This window comes from Pristiophorus japonicus, unplaced genomic scaffold, assembly GCF_044704955.1.
Source record: "Pristiophorus japonicus isolate sPriJap1 unplaced genomic scaffold, sPriJap1.hap1 HAP1_SCAFFOLD_85, whole genome shotgun sequence".
NCBI classification, from domain to species: Eukaryota; Metazoa; Chordata; class Chondrichthyes; family Pristiophoridae; genus Pristiophorus; species Pristiophorus japonicus.
Window position 1 is genome coordinate 1,406,001 of NW_027254772.1, and position 16,634 is coordinate 1,422,634.

General features: G+C 43.9%; 1 non-coding gene across 1 annotated transcript; it reads right to left on the reverse strand.

Moving 5' to 3' along the window:
- Window positions 1-12,596: 12,596 nt before the first annotated feature.
- On the reverse strand, window positions 12,597-12,690 carry trnai-uau (transfer RNA isoleucine (anticodon UAU)). Its single transcript has 2 exons — window positions 12,653-12,690; window positions 12,597-12,632 (listed from the first exon to the last, which is right to left on the reverse strand). It is a non-coding gene; the product is annotated as a tRNA-Ile (tRNA).
- Between the last annotated feature and the right edge of the window lie 3,944 nt (window positions 12,691-16,634).

Genomic DNA, 16,634 nt, shown 5'->3' on the forward strand with positions numbered 1-16,634 from the left:
TAAGCCGAGCAAGATTTCGGCTCTGGTGGTGAATGCTGCTTCTGACGGATTTCTCGGTGTCCTGCCGGTGGTGGGGATTGAAAAGCTCTTGTGTCACACTGAGTGAAACTGGAAGTCACCAATATAAGGAAGTCGCTCATGAATCCAATAGGGAGATCAGGAGAAAGAGAGGTTAGAATGTGGAACTAGCTACCACAGGGAGTAGTTGAGGTGAATAGCAGATAGGCATTTAAGGGGGAACTGGATACGAACATGAGCGACATGGCAATCGAAGGATATGCTACTAGACTTAGATGAAGTTGAGTTGGAGAATGGTCCTGTGGAGCATAAACGCCTGAAAAAAACATTTGCGGCGAATGGCCTCTTCATGTCCTGTACAGCAGATGTAAAATATCTGAATACTTCATAGATCCATAGCTTCTTTAGGCTCCAACCCATAATGCAATTATTTTCACGAAAGACAGTTACTAACCTTACGTCCTTGAATCTCGACGTCTCAGGTGCAAGGAGCAACTGCCTCCACAACCCACCGCCTCCCCCCCCCTCCGCACCCCCGAAACTTCCAACATTTATCAATTCTACCGGAGCACTTATCGCGGGAGCAGCAATTCCTTCATTTTGCGATTTTGAAATAGGACAGTGACACTAATCTGTTTCTTTCATTGACCATGTGGTTCGCTATTCTGCCGCTTTCGGGAGAGAGAGAGAGAGAGAGAGAGAGAGAAGGACGCAAGGGGAGAGATAGTCCGAGGGGATGAGATGGGCAAAGAGAGAGGCAGAGACAAAAACGGATTGGAACAAAGAGAGACAGAAAGAGCGAGAAAGAGGGCCAAAGACAGAGAAAGAAAAAAAAGGGAGAATGACAAGGAGAGACAGAACGAGCGAGAGAGAGGACCAAAGATAGAGACAGAAAGGGAGAGAGACAAGGAGAGACAGAGAGAGCGAGAGAGAGGGACAAAGATAGAGTCAGAGACAGAAAGGGAAAGGGACAAGGAGAGTCAGAGAGAGCGAGAGAGAGAGCCAACGACAGAGGCAGAGACAGAAAGGGAGAGGCAGAAGGAGAGACAGAGAGAGCGAGAGAGAGGGCCAAAGACAGTGATAGACACAGAAAGGGAGAGGGACAAGGAGAGACAGAGTGAGCGAGAGAGAGGGCCAAAGACAGAGACAGAAAGGGAGAGGGACAAAGAGAGACAGAGAGAGCGAGAGAGAGGGTCAAAGACAGAGACAGAGACAGAAAGGGAGACGGACAAGGAGAGAGAGAGAGAGCGCGAGAGAGAGGGCCAAAGACAGAGACAGAGACAGAAAGGGAGAGGGTGCAAGGAGAGACAGGGAGAGCGAGAGAGAGGGCTAAAGACAGAGACAGGGACAGAAAGCGAAAGGGACAAAGAGAGAGACAGAGAGATGAGAGAGAGGGCCAAAGACAGAAACAGAGAGAGAAAGGGAGAGCGACAAGGAGACTCAGAGAGAGCGAGAGAGAGGGCCAAAGCTAGAGACAGAGACAGAAAGAGAGAGGGACAAGGAGAGACAGAGAGAGCGAGAGAGAGGGCCAAAGACAGAGACAGAGACAGAAAGGGAGAGGTTCATGGAGAGACAGAGAGAGCGAGAGAGAGGGCCAAAGACAGAGACAGAGACAGAAAGGGAGAGGTTCATGGAGAGACAGAGAGAGCGAGAGAGAGAGCCAAAGACAGAGACAGAGACAGAAAGGGAGAGGGACAAAGAGAGAGACAAAGATCCTTATCAACCTGTTTAATTGTTATCCCTCGCAGTTTGTAAATATGATAAACCAAATGACTTACATTTTGTCGCGCCTTTCAGGATTCGAAAGGTGAAAAAACGTAATTGTGTTGGAACTTCATATTCCTACCCTGGATTTGGGAATATATAGCAAATTCGCGGCAGTTTCTTTCTATCTATTTCTCCCTCTCTCCCTAACTCCCTCTCCCTCGGCCCGCACTCTCCAGTCTCCCTCGCTCGCTCTCGCTCGCTCTCGCTTTCTGTCTGTTTGTTTTTCTCTCGCGCACCATCACTCTTTTTCTTTCTCTCCCTCCCTCTTTCTCTATCTCTCTCTCTTTCGCTCTATCCCTTTCCGCCTCTCTGTCATCCTCACTCTCCCTTGCACTATCCCTCTTCCCTCTCTCTATTTGTTTCCCTCTCACTCACCCTCTTTCTCTTATTTTCTCTCACTCTATATCTCCCTCGATCACTATCTCTCTCTCTCTTTCTCCCATTTTTTCTCTCTGTTTCTCTCTCTCTCTTTCTGTTTCGTGTGCTTCGTATCCCGGATAAACTCTATGAACGTCTTCTCAAGTATATCCTGACCAATTAATTTTATCCAGAAGCTATAAAGGTTAAAAACCCCTATGATTATTGCCGTGCCTTTTGTACAAGCATCCATTTTTTCTTGATTTATACTCCGTCCAACTGTGCAGCTATTGTTTGGGGGCCTATGGACTACGCCCAACAGCGATTTTTTCCTGTTATTGTGTTTTATCTCCACCCAAACTGATTCATACTCCAGAACCTCTGAGCCAATATCGTTTCTAACTAACGTACTGATCCCATCTTTTATTAACAGTGTTACCCCACCTACTTTTCCTTTTTGTCTGCCTTTTCGAAATGTCAAATACCCCTGAATATTTAGTTTCCAAACCTGGTGACGTTGCAACCACGTCTATGTAATGACTATCAGATCGTCCTCATTTGTATCTGTTTGTGCCGTCAACTCATCTATTTTGTTACGAATGCTACGTGCATTTAGACAAAATTATTTAAAAAAAATTTTTTTACCCTTTTTTCCTACTTGTTTCCTCTGTCCTACAAACTCACTTTATACCTTTTTGCTTTCTAATTCAAACTCTACTCCCCTCCCTATTGAATCTATTCTAAGGTTCCCATCCCCCTGCCAAACTAGTTTAAACCCTCCACAACAGCACGAGCAACCAACGCCTCCCCCCGGCCCACCGCAATGCAAGGTTATTACTTTTGGCTCTGTTGAGGTGCAACCCGTCTGGCTTGTACAGGTCCCAACTCCGACAAAAGCAGTCCAAATGTCTCAGGAAATTAAACCCTCCCTCCTGCACCATCTCTCCAGCCATGCATTCACTTGCTCTATCCTCCTATTTCTCGACTAACTAGTTCGTAGCACCTGGAGTATTCTGGAGATTACTACCTTTCTGGTCCTACTTGTTAACGTCTCTCGTAGCTCCCCAAACTCTGCCTGCAGAAATCACCCCTCTTTCTACCTATGTCATTGGTAACAGTATGGAGACTGACCTCTGGCTGATGACCCTCCTCCATCAGAATGCCCTGCAGCCGCTCGGTGACATCCTTGCCTCCAGGAAGGCAAAATATTATTCTGGTGTCACGTCTGCGGTGGCAGAAACGCCTGTCTGCTCCCCTGATTATTGAAACCCCGACCATTATAGTTCTTCCATTCTTCTCTCTCCTCCCCTGTGCAGCTGAACCACCTTCGGTGCCGTGGATTTGGATCTGGCTGCACTCGCCAGAGGCACTATGTCCACACCGATGCTCAGAAGATAATATCTGCTTGCGAGCGAGATGGACTCGGGGGCTCGTGCACTACCTGCCTAGTCCTCCTATTCTGTCTGCTGATCACCCACTCCCTCTCTACCTGCACGCTCTTAAGCTGCGGCATGACCACCTCTAGAAGGGAACTGGGTAAATAGTTGATAGCGAACAGTTTGCCGAGCTCTGGGGAAAGTGTTTCATCCCATGCTTCTGTGATGCTACAATCCTCCCTCTCAGTGAGCTTGTATTTTCACCTGTAAACCTCACAGATTTAATTCCGGGCCGTGCCGGCAGGGATTTTCTACCATTTAGTGTGATGGTTCTCTTTTTCTCTCTCTATCATTCATTCTATTACTCTCTGACTCTAACTTTCTTTCTGTGTGTCACTGTCTATCTCAGTTGCAGTCAATATCTGTATGCTTTTCTCATTGGGGATCTGTTTATCCGTCCAAATATGACTTTCTCTCTGTCACTCTCTCCATCGCCCCCCATATCAGTTTACTCCATACATTATGAGTTATCCCTTAAGCGCTTGTTTAGTCTGAGATTGCTGATACTGGGTCGTTGACGTGCATTTTAACATTATTCATTCAACGATGTTCAGTGTTGACGGGAAGATTACATGTTCTGTGGGTTAATGCAAGGGGGTTTGTTGTCTAGTTACGGACGACCAGTTCAATGCATTATTTGCCTAAGTGCTGTAATTTGCAGTTCAGCTTTTCACCACCCACAGTTTTACAAGATATTTATCCTCCCATGTTTGCAGAGTATGCAGACGTGTAGTTTGCTCTGGGCTTAAAACTAAATTTGGTGTCTCCAAGCGATTTGCCAAATTTTCAAGCACTGCACTGCAGCGTGCCCATGACCAGATCGCCGAGTTGTTAAGGCGTTGGAATTAAAATCCAACTGACGCATGCCTGCGTGGGTTCCAATCCACTCCAAGTAAATGTTCAATTAACTGGTTTCAGAATTAGACTTAATGCTTGTTTGTTATTAAAGCGTATAAGCGGTCCATAATCTCTGCAAATGAGATATTTTTAATTCTCCCTTCAAGACAACGTTTCTTTATTTATAACAGGTGTTCTGCCAATTGACTGAACAAAGGAAAAGGATTCGGTGATTCCGCCCCTTGTGCCTATTCGCCATTCTGTTAATTCTTGGCTGAGCTCTATCATAACTCCATCCATCTGCATTGGCTCGACATCATTTTAACCAATGTCTGGCAAAAACTATCAAACTAAAATTAACATTTTTAATTGACCTAGTCTATCCTGCTTTTTGTAGAAGATAAATCCATCCCCTTTGCGCGAAGAAGATTTTCCTAACTTCTCTGCCGAATAGCCTGTCTCTGATTTTAACATTATGTCCTCTTGTCGTAAACTCCCCCACGGACGGTGAAAAAAGCTTTATCTCTATCTATCTTATCAATTCATTTCAAAACCTTAAAAATTTCAATAAAACCACCACTTAACCTTCTATATTCCAGGGAGTACAGGCCTACTTCATGTAATCTCTCCTCATAATTTAACCCGTGGCACCCTGGCACCATTCTGGTGAGTACTTCAATCCAGCCTATCAATTCTAAGGGTCCGTGCCCTTCAGGGGATAAGATATAATGGATAGAAACGGCTTATTTCCCTTAACAGAGTGCTCAACAACCAGTGGCCATACATTTATAGTAATTAGAGAAGGTTTACAGGAGATGTGATGGGAAATTTCCACACGCAGATAGTTGTGGTTGTGTAAAACGCACTACCTAAAGATTGGTAGAAGCAGAAACCTTTAGCACATTTTAAAAGTATTTGGATGTGCACCTGAAGTGCCGTAAAGTGCAGGGTTATGGAGCTTAAGGTGGAAAGTGTGATGAGGCTGGATAACCGTGGCGTGGACAGGATCGGCCGAAATTGTCTCCTTCCATGCTGTAAACTTCGATGAATCTATTATATTCTATAACTTAGAATACTCCAGATATAGTCGAACTACATCTCTCTTCAGTTGAAGAAAAACTTCCATTGCTTTATCGTCTAACCCCTAGTTATAAAGCTTAACATGCCATTAGTTTTTTCGAATATATTCCTAACTTGCTACTGCATTTTAGCGGAATGCACACTGGGACTGCAAACAACTTTGGAAATCCATCTCTCCGAGCTGTGCTCCATTTAATTAATACTCGGATATAAACGTTGTGATCTAAAATGGGTCACCACACAATTACCAGGTTGTAAACTATCTGCCACTGAATCGTCCATTCATTTAATCTATCAGTATATCTTTATAAGTATACGAGGAACGTCTGTACGAATTACTATATCACCAATATTTGCATCATCGGCAAACTGGGATATCTGGCTGCCTGTTGTGCCTTCTTTATCTGTAAGAAATATAGAATGAAATAATTTTTTTAACACTGACATTTTAAAACGTGCAATGCTTTGACGCCCTGATAGGGTCTGTACAAAGAGGAAGGTAGGAGTAAGATTTCAGCTCGATGACCAATTTGATCCTACAAATATACATCATGCAAGTGTGCGCTGTTTTCAAACAGGAAAGGCACGAGCTTGCATTCCCGTAGCATCGTTCACGAACGTAGGATGACCCAACTGCTCGGCGTTGCTCAGTTTGAGTTCCGACATGACCCCCAGCCTCTAGACGTCATTATAGCCTTGGTCCAAATATGGACAAAAGTGATTAATTCTAAAATGAGGTGAGAGTGATTGTCCTTGACATCAAAGCAGCATTTGGCCGAATGTTTCACCAAGGAGGCTTCTAACGTTGAAGTCATGGCGGGGTTAATCTCCACTGCTGGAGACATACCTAGCCTAAAAGAAAATGGCTGTGGGTGTTCGACGCAAATCATCTCAGCCCAGGATATCGCTGCAGGAGTTCATCTTCACCTGTTTCATCAATGACCTGCCCTTCATCATCAAGTCAAAAGTGGGCATGTACGGTGAAGATTGATTTTTCCAACTCTAGTATCAACTCCGCAGATAATAAACCAGGAAAATTATCGCCTTTCCATTATTGTGGCGTGGTGAAAATCATGGAACTCCTTCTATAACAGCATATTGGTAGTAACATCACCTCAGTGACTGAACCATAAAATCATAGAAATTTACAGCGCAGAAGGAAACCATTGAGCCCATCGTGTCCTTGCTAGCGGACAAAGCACGAGATTTTCTGAGTGCGGTGGCCAAGTGGTCAGGCGTCGGTCTCATAAACCATTTGGCCTATCGAGATTTTACCACATTAAATGCGACATTTTAAAGCTTTTTCCTTTTTAACTATCAAAATACATCATAAGTTTGAACTTATGTCAGAAATCGCCTCTAAACGTTTTCTATTCTAAGGAGAAAAATCTTTCTGACAGGTGCTAGTCCGATTATCCCAATATGTTTGAAAATTTAAATCCCCTATTAAAACCACACTGTCTTGACTACACTCTTGTCTAATCTCCAAATTTCTATATTCTAGTACTTCACAGCTGCGACTAGCGGGCCTATGCACAACTCCCACTATTGTCTTAAATCGTTTCCTATCTCTTAATTCTACCCGTAAAGTCTCCACGTCCGGCTTATCTGTAGTTAGATTCTCGCTTAGAACTGAATCATAGAATCATAGTTATTTACAGCATGGAAGAAGGATATTTCGGCCCATCCGATCAACACGGCCAACAATGAGCTATCCAGCGGAATCCCATGTTCCAGCTTTTGGTCCATAGCCCTGTAGGTTATTACACTTCAAGTGCACATCCAAGCGTGTTTTACATGCGGTGAGGGTTTCTGCCTCAACCACCATTTCAGGCAGTGAGTTCAAGACTCCCAACTTGCTCTGGTTGACGAAATTTCCCGTCAATTCCCCTTTAAACTTGCTGCCAATGACTTTAAATCTATGTCCCCTGTTTGTTGGCCATTCTGCTCAGAAAAATAGGTCCTTCCCGTCCAGTCTCTCTCTACCACCCATAATTTTGAACACATCAATAATGTTTCCCCTCAGCTTCCTATGTTCCAATGAAAACAAACCTAGCCTACCGCATCATTACTCATAGCTAAAATTCCCCAGTCCAGGCACATCCTCGTAAATCTCTTTTGAACCCTCTCGAGAACAATTACATCTTTCCTGCAATGACGTCTACGCAGTACTCTAGCTGTAGCCCAAGTAATGTTTTATAAAGCTCAAGCATAACTTCACTGTTCTTGTACAATATACCTCGGCTAATAAAGGTAAGTATGCCACATGCCTTCTCAACTAGCACGTTTTCTTTGAAACCTGAAACAGGGAGTCAATGATGTAAATACTACAACAACAACAACAACTTGCATTTATGTAGCGCCTTTAACAGAGTCAGACGTCACACGGCGCTCCACAAATGCTTCAGACAAATCAAATAACGCTGACACGGAGCCACATAAAAGAGAATTTACGGCAGATGCCCCAAAGCTTGGTTTTAAAGAGCATCAATTTTGATATATTTTTGAAACACCCTAGGCCAGGAATATTAATCAGTGTTTTCCCTCTAGGTCTGAAAGTTGAGAGAAGTTGACTTTTGAATTGGACCCATGGGTGTCGACTTCTTACGATTACATAGGATATTCAATGCAAAAACAGGCTATTCGGTCCAACCTGTCAATATCGACGTTTGTGGTCCACTGGAGCATCCTCCCCTCCTTCCACATCCAGCACTATCAGCATAGCCCTCCATTCACTTCTCCCGCATATATTTATCTAACCGCTACTTACATGCATCTATAATATTTGATTCAACCTGTCTGGTGGCAGCGAGTTCTACATCCTTCCCACTCTCTGGCTAAAGAAGATTCTTCTTAATTCCCAATTTGATTTGTTGCTAATTTTTCTTATATTGATGGTCTCTAGTAATAAGAACATAGGACATAAAATTAGGAACAGGAGTAGGCCATATAACCCCTCTAGCCTGCTCCGCCACTCAACAAGATCATGGCTGATCTGGCCGTGGACTCAGCTCCACTTACCTGCCCGCTGCCAATAACCCTTAATTCCTTTATTGGTTAAAAATCTATCTATCTGTGATTTGAATACATTCAATCAGCTAGGCTCAACTGCTTCCCTCGGCAGATAATTTCACAGATTCACAACCTTCTGGGAGAAGAAATTCCTTCTCAACTCGGTTTTAATTTGGCTCCCCCGTATTTTGAGGCTGTGCCCCCTAGTTCTAGTCTCCCCAACCAGTGGCAACAACCTCTCTGCCTCAATCTTGTCTATCCCTTGCATTATTTCAAATGTTTCTATAAGATCACCGCTCATCCTTCTGAACTCCAACGAGTAAAGACCCAGTCTACTCAATCTCTCATCATAAGGTAATCTCCTTCTCTCCGGAATCAGCCCAGTGAATCGTATCTGTACCCCCTCCAAAGCTAGTATATCCTTCCTTAAGTAAGGTGAACACAACTGCACGCAGTACTCCAGGTGCGGCCTCAACAATACCCTTTACATTTGCAGCAGGACCTCCCTGCTTTTGCACTCCATCTCTCTCGCAATGAAGACTAACATTCCAATCGCCTTACCTGCTGCATCTGCAAACGAACGTTTTGGGATTCATGCACAAGGACCCCCAGGTCCCTCTACACCGCAGCATGTTGTAATTTCTCCCCATTCAAATAATATTCCCTTTTACTGTTTATTTTTCAAGGTGGATGACTTCACATTTTCCGACACTGTATTGGATCTGCCAAACCTTCACCCATTCGCTTAACCTATCTAAATCTCGTTGCAGCCTCTCTGTGCCCTATACACAACCTGCTTTCCCACTAATCTGTGTGTCATACTTTCCCCACAAGTGAAACCACTCTGTATCTACTCTATCAAAACCTTTCAAGATATTAAGGAGCACTATTAGTTCACCCCTCAGACTTCTCATTTCACGACACAATAAATTCAGCTTGTCGATTCTTTCCTGATAGTATACCATCTTCTCTGCACCCTATCCAGTGCCTCGCTGGTTTATTTTATAATATAGCGATGAGAATTGCACACAGTACTCCTAATGTGATTTAACTGTGGAGACTTCTATATTGGTCGGTTTTGAAACCGGTTTGGCCAGGGTGTCTGGTCCAATTAAAAGGGGCCCGCACCTCATCTTTTGAGGAGACAGTTCACAGGCATCCTGTAGTAACTGAAGGCCGTTTGCTTACAGAAGCTGATTGTACATTTTCAACATTATCGATCTGGGTGCACGGGCAGGACACGTCGTGACAGGGACTTGTTGCAGCGTATTTCTGTATGGATACAAAAAGCCTGAAATGGAATAGCTGAGTTGTGCTAGATGGCAGACGAGAGGTTAAGGCGATGGACTGCAAATCGATTGTGTCTATTTACATTGTTAAGCGTTTGTTGCTGATAAACCTTCCAAGCATTTGACTGAATATTACATAAATTAGGCTTTGAATCCAAATCTTATCAAAACTTTAATTTCCTGGTACCATTATGGTACATACCTTAAATAAACACCTTATCCATTATGCTGCGCGCTCACTGACTAAGTCATGGTCATTTCATACATTTTTCTTGATATGCCAAATGAATTTACTGACTGGAGGAATTGCATTAATTCCACGTGATCGGCTCGGCTCATCCTTGGGCCGAATTGCGAGTGGTGCGAGCAAATTCTGCAACTGAGTCATTTCTGTTTGATAAGGAAGGGAAAAATCCCCTTACACGTCCTGCTATACACGTGGGCACAGCCCCATTCAACTCCCATGATGCTTAATCCCCTCTTAGCGGGACTGAAGAACTATTTTCAAGAAGGAGGCTCATGGTCTGCTCAGCAGAAAGTCACTGTCCTGCGTGTTCTTTCAGCCAGCTTTCCAACTGGCATCCAACTGCCGTGCGAGCATTGCTGAATATTCCAATACAACAATATTGGAATGTCTTTACAAACCTAGTTTTGAATATGTGACCTGTATTATCAAATAAGATTTTGAAGCATTTATAGCTTTATATTGCCGTCTGTGTCGGCATCCACTTAAGGCACACTCTACCTTAAGACAACCATATTCGGTGCTGCTTTATTTCATTGCGAGCGCGAAAGGACATATCTGTGAAGATATTTGCCCCTAATTTATACCATTCCTGTCCAATAGTCTACGTCTTTCGTTATCCATTGCTGTCCTTGTTGCTGGTTAGATCAGCTCAGGCAGTCCATTTAAACCTGAGAAGTCAATCAGCGAAAACCAGAGAAATACAAGAGGCAGAGATAGGGAGAGATAGAAAGAAGCATGCGAAGACAATAACAGAAAAGATCATTGCAGCTTGAGGGGAAATTCTTTTGTTCTCTTGAAATGTTGTAAAAGCGTAAAGGATAATTGGGCGACAGTTTAAAGGTGCCTCCCGCCCTGGCGGATCTCTCAGGCTCTGAGAGAGGGAAATGCAGCCCGGCAGCTACAGCTCTTTGTTATTCAAGCACTGAACGGAGCTTTAAACAGTGTAGCGGCGAACAGGTAAACCTGAGTGGATTTCAGGCCCAAAACATTAAACCTACCGGCTATCGCAGACAGTTGCGGTTTGCTGCAAAAAATTACTTTCCAGCCTCGGAACCAGCCAACCCTGTCCTGCAGGGCTATGGGGAAAGGACGGGGGAGTGGGACTAGCTGAGAGCTAGCACACCCTCGATGGGACGAATGGCCTCCTGCTGTGCAGTAAACATTCTATTAATTTACATTTGGACTTTGATGGGACTCGAATCGATAAGTTTGAATGTTCCTATAGATCAGAATCAGCGAGAAGTCCAATGCACGAGCCATTGCAACACGGAGCACATCATTTTTAGCGAAATGTTCAGGAAATACTTGTTTCTTTTGAATGTGGTGTAGGAATTATGTCGAGATAAACTAGGTGTTTACATATCTTCTCTTTGAAATCGAGTGTATTTCCGGCACATTATTATTTACATCAGAGTTATTGATTAAATGTCAAAACGCCTCGACTCCATCCCACAAATATGTACAATTTTCATCCTCCGTTGCAATATTTTGTGCTGGAATAAAACAGTGAATATATCGGTAAGGTTTGGGGATACATCAATTGCACCTTCGATTACTGACGAAATGTCACAAGCAAAGCCATCAGCTGTATTAGGGGAGGCGCGAGCTCATAACCTCGGCCTTCCTGCGTGCTTACACTGTCATATAAGTACTGCGCGCTATCCGATTCCATCGCTGGAGTTGGATGCGAATGCTGTGTGGTATTTGTGCTCCCATCATACAGCTGCCTATCGCACCTGTCTTATAATTCCTCCCCTAAAGATCTATCGACGTTGGGGTCAATTGACATTTTCAAGTTTCACATTGATCGATTTTTGTTCGGCAAGGATACGAAGATTTATGGAATCATCGCAGGCAAATGGAATTAAGAATTAGGTAAAAGGGACAGAAACGGAAACAGCTGCAAACAAACGTTGCATTTTATTCATATTTAACAGCAACAATATCCGTGCCGTACGCAACTATGCTGTGGTCAGAGACAAACGCCCTTAGCTTCCGAAACTCCCGTGGCTTTTCTGTGGCTCTCTTTCCTTTCTTCCCTTCCTCCTGCAAGCTGCCAGTTTTTAAACCTTGTTTTAAATGTTGTTCTGGCGAGGGCATTCCACATTCTCAGAGCCATCTCTACCGTTTCATTGCTTGATTTCTTTGTTTATTAATTATGAAACTCCTTGAGCTACAATGGTAGCGCTTGCGACAATACATTAAAAGGCGGCTATTGGAAACCGTTGTGATCATAGTTTCGTTTTGTACAGAATTGAACCTCTATCACTCAAGAGGGAATGTTATATTTACAATAAACTATATCTTCTTATAAATGTTGGTTCATTCGCTCCCTAGTGACAGATGAAGAATTGTTTGATCACCTCATTTATTTCATGTGGGCAAAAGGCACGGGTATTCATTCAGATATAATCCACAGATTCACATTGAGATAACTGCAACGAGAGAGACAGAAAGCACCGTGGTACATGGCGGAATAGACAAGAGAAATGGATAAATAGAAAACGGCCTCAGACTCTGAAAAGTAAAAACATCACATGCAAAAGCCTCGGCTGCTCCAGGTGAGGCTCGAACTCACAACCTCGGCATTTCCCAAGCCTGTACTGTCATATAAGTACCGCGCGCTAACCAATTGCGCCACTAGAGCTGCATGTTCTGTGGTCTTTGTGCTCCCATCATACAGCTGCCTGTCCTACCTGTCTTACAAGGAAGAAGACAAAGAATCATCGAATCATTCAACACAGAAGGAAGCTTTTCAACCCATCGTGTCTCTGCCGGCTCTCTGCCAGAAGCCTTCAGTTATTGAGACTCCATAGATTCTCACCGTAGACGTGTTTTATTTTTTGTGTAATGTATTTTATTTTAATGAATTTCGGTGTCCATGCGGGAAATTTATAATATATATTTGTGCATCTATCTGTGAGTTGTAAATTAAATTGTGTGGAACATTGATAATCAAATTATTTGTGTTCATATATGTGTTATTATGAATTTATCTCTAAGTATCTCGGTGCTATAATTGTATTTACGTTTATTTGCGAGGTGTTTACAAGATGCAAAGATGTACACAGAAAATACATTTATAACAAACACAGATGCTCCACAATACTATTATAAATAACTATGTTGCATTCAAATACATAAACACTAAAACAGATATACAAAATATATTTATAACCCACAGAACAAATTGCAACTTAACACAGAGACACCAAAATATATTTAGAGCTATCAATGATCGAAGAACATTTTACTCTCTACGGTCCTCAGCAAGGTCTGCTGTGCCTTTGTTTCCTGTGCTTGTGCTCGGTGTAAGGGAAGGTTTTGCCGAGCCGTGGTATATCGTTTCCCAAGGTAGGGCCGAAATGCGCTGTCTGAGGCCACGTTCACTGCTATAGTTGATATTTAATAATCGTTTGGAATTGTTTATAATGCATAATTACAACATCTACAGATGTTTCATCCTGGTACACAAATCCACTGCCAAATTAGTTCAGCCCCACACCCGCCCCAGTTGTTAAACTTCCCGCGTGGACATTGGTCTTAACTCGATTGATGTACAACTCGACCTACTGCAACAGGTCTTTCCTGCGCCAGAACTAGTCCAAATGTTCGGATTCTGTAGCCCAACCTCGTGCACCTTTTATCCAGACATACGTTGCTTTTTCCAACCTCAATAGCTCGAGGCACTGGGAATAATCCATAGAATACCTTTGTGGTCCTGCTCATTAATTTCCTCAATTGCACCTGAAACTCTGACTGAAGAAACTCTTCCCCTTCTTTCCTTATGTCAGTGGTTAGCACATAGATCACGACTTAAGCAGCTCCCATTCGCCCCTCAAAATGTTCTGCACCCATTCAGTGATGTTCTTTATCTGGCAGAAGGGAGGATATACACAACGCATGACTCACATTTGCCGTTGCAGAATGGTACTGACTTTCGAATCCCAATGACGTCAACTTATGTTACTTTTTAGTTTCAAAAGCAATGCACTGCGAATCCTGTAAATCTGAAATGAAATCAGAAAATGTTGGATATACTCAGCCAGTCAGGCAGCATCTCTGGAAAGATTTCTGATGAAGGGGTTGTCATTAAATGTCATTGACATGGAGCGTCAACAATGCAATCCGGATACGGTCCGATATTGTAATCCCAAGCGCCAGTTTGTGGGTATTGAAACCAATCCGGATACCACGCATTAATCTGGTAGCTAAATTGTTGTTGTTGTTCTGGTAAAGTCGCAACAGCAGAGGACTGCAATGAAATATCCAAGTCTTTAAGATAAATCATATGTTTTACAATTAATAAAACGAGCCAGTCCCAAATGACATTCAATCTTCAAAACGGTTCACTTCCGCCGTTTAATTTCCGCCATGTTTGCCGGGGAAAAACACAGGTTTTGGCTGGTTTTTTTATTGCGGTTCATTGCTGTTGCGACTAGTTTACTTTGAACATTCTCCCTTTAAACATTCTCACAGAGGCCGCCTAACTGGTTCACGAGTTCTTGACATCAACGTTTACTCACCCCTGTGACCGCCACCTAGTGGTTAGGATGCAGCGCTCTCTCCTCGTCGGTACAGGTTCGATGCTCATTCCGGGATTTATTAAATTAAAATGAAGCTTATTCAATTAATTTCAAAACATTCTGTGAAAGATTAATAATTATTGCAATCGCCATTGATAACTTGTCACGTTTGTTCCAGACTAAGGGAAATACATGGCAACAGAGAGCCTGCCAAACTTCCAACAATTGCGGTCTCTAAGGGCACGTATGATGTCAGCACACACCCGTCGAGGCCTCTCAAGTGTGCGTGCGCTGAAAGCCGGCACTGGGACAGTCAAAATGGCTTTTGACAGATCCAACGCATTCCTGAGAGAAGGGTTATTGCGGTCGGAGATTTGCGCTATTTTCCCAACTCTTGCCTAGAAGATCTCCTTGAAAATCTTACGCCTGGTAAAGGTGACAGAGAGATAAAAAGGCAGGGGGACACAATTATATGCATGTCACAGAAAGAGAGAGACAGACAGGTGGTTTTCATGGAGAGGAGACAGTCCGGAGAGACAGAAAGCGAGGCAGACAGATTTTGAAAGAGAGAGAGAGAGAGTGACAACCTAGGGGGAGGGGAGACAGGGTGAGTTTATTATGGTGGGGGATATAGAGAGCGACAATACTGAGGTGAGTGGGCGGCAAGACCGACCGACAGGGTGAGAAACGGATGGAGAAAAACTGGGTGGGTGGGAGATATGATGGGTGACAAAGAGAGAAATAGACGTGGAAGGCAGAAGGGAGGAGGCAGGCGGCGGAGAATAATGTAAGGGGGACAGACAGGGGAGGCAGAAAGGGAAGACTGACAGAAGGCAAATAGAGAGCGATAGACAGGGGCAGACGGGTTTGCATGGTGGAAGGTGACAGTAATTGACAGACAGGGGAGGCAGACGGGGGTTATTCAGAAAGATAACACACTGGGCTCAGCTAGAGTTAAAGAGAGAGAGACAGAAGGTGGGGTGAGGCAGTGAGAGTGAGAGAGAGCGGGTGAGACAGACGTGTAAGAGACAGATAAATAGAGAGTTTGGTGAAACAATCGAGGCAACCAGGGCAAAACGGCGAGAGATACAGATGGGGCAGACAGCAACGGCAGTCAGATGAGGAGACATAGAGAGAGAGGCATACAGGAGATACATGACCAGAAAGACATACGAGGAGGCAGAAAGAGAGAGACATACGGCGGATCAGAGCGAGAGACAGACACGGGTAGGTGGGCGGGGAGAGAGATAGAGTGATGGAGACAGGCGGTGGAAAAAGACACATGGCAAGACAGAGAGAGGCAGGCGACAGACCGAGAAAACACTGAGAGAGAGAAAGAGAGAAACCATACGGTAGCAGAGTGGGAATGTTACTGAACTACTTATCCAGAGGCCATGTCTGAAGATCGCCGAGAGGTAAGTTCAAATCCTGCCACGGCAGCTGAAGAATTTAAATTGAGTTAATTACATGAATCTTGATTTGAAGAGCTAGTATCAGAAATGACCATGATAGTACTGGATTGTCGTAATAATCCATCTTGTTCACTAATGTTCTTTTGGGGATGAAATATGCCGTCCTTTCCTGGTCTGGGCTATACGTGATTCCAGACGCAGAGCAATGTGGTTGACACTTCAATGCCCTGGACAATGGCCCAGCGAAACACTCAGTTGAATCAAACTGCAGCGACAAAGTCGGCACTGCGGGAGTCTCTTCATCACACGGACTGCAGCAGTTACAAATAGTAGGCTCAACACCACCTTCTCCGGGGCAGTTTCAGAAGGGCAATAAAGGAAGGAAGGCCTTGGTAGCGACGCCCACATTTCTGATTTAATTTTTTTTTAAACCTTGGAGACAGGGAAAGAGGTCGACAGAGAGAGATATGGAGACAGAGGCAGACGGCGGGGTAATCGATGGGTCAAACAGAGTGAGAGTGATGAAGAGACAGGTGGGAGATAGACGTGGGGAGAAAGAGGGAGAGAACCAGAAGGCGGAGTCAGATAGGCAGATCGGCGAGGTAAAGAGAGATAAACATTTGGCGGTGACAGAGTGAATGAGAGATGGGGAG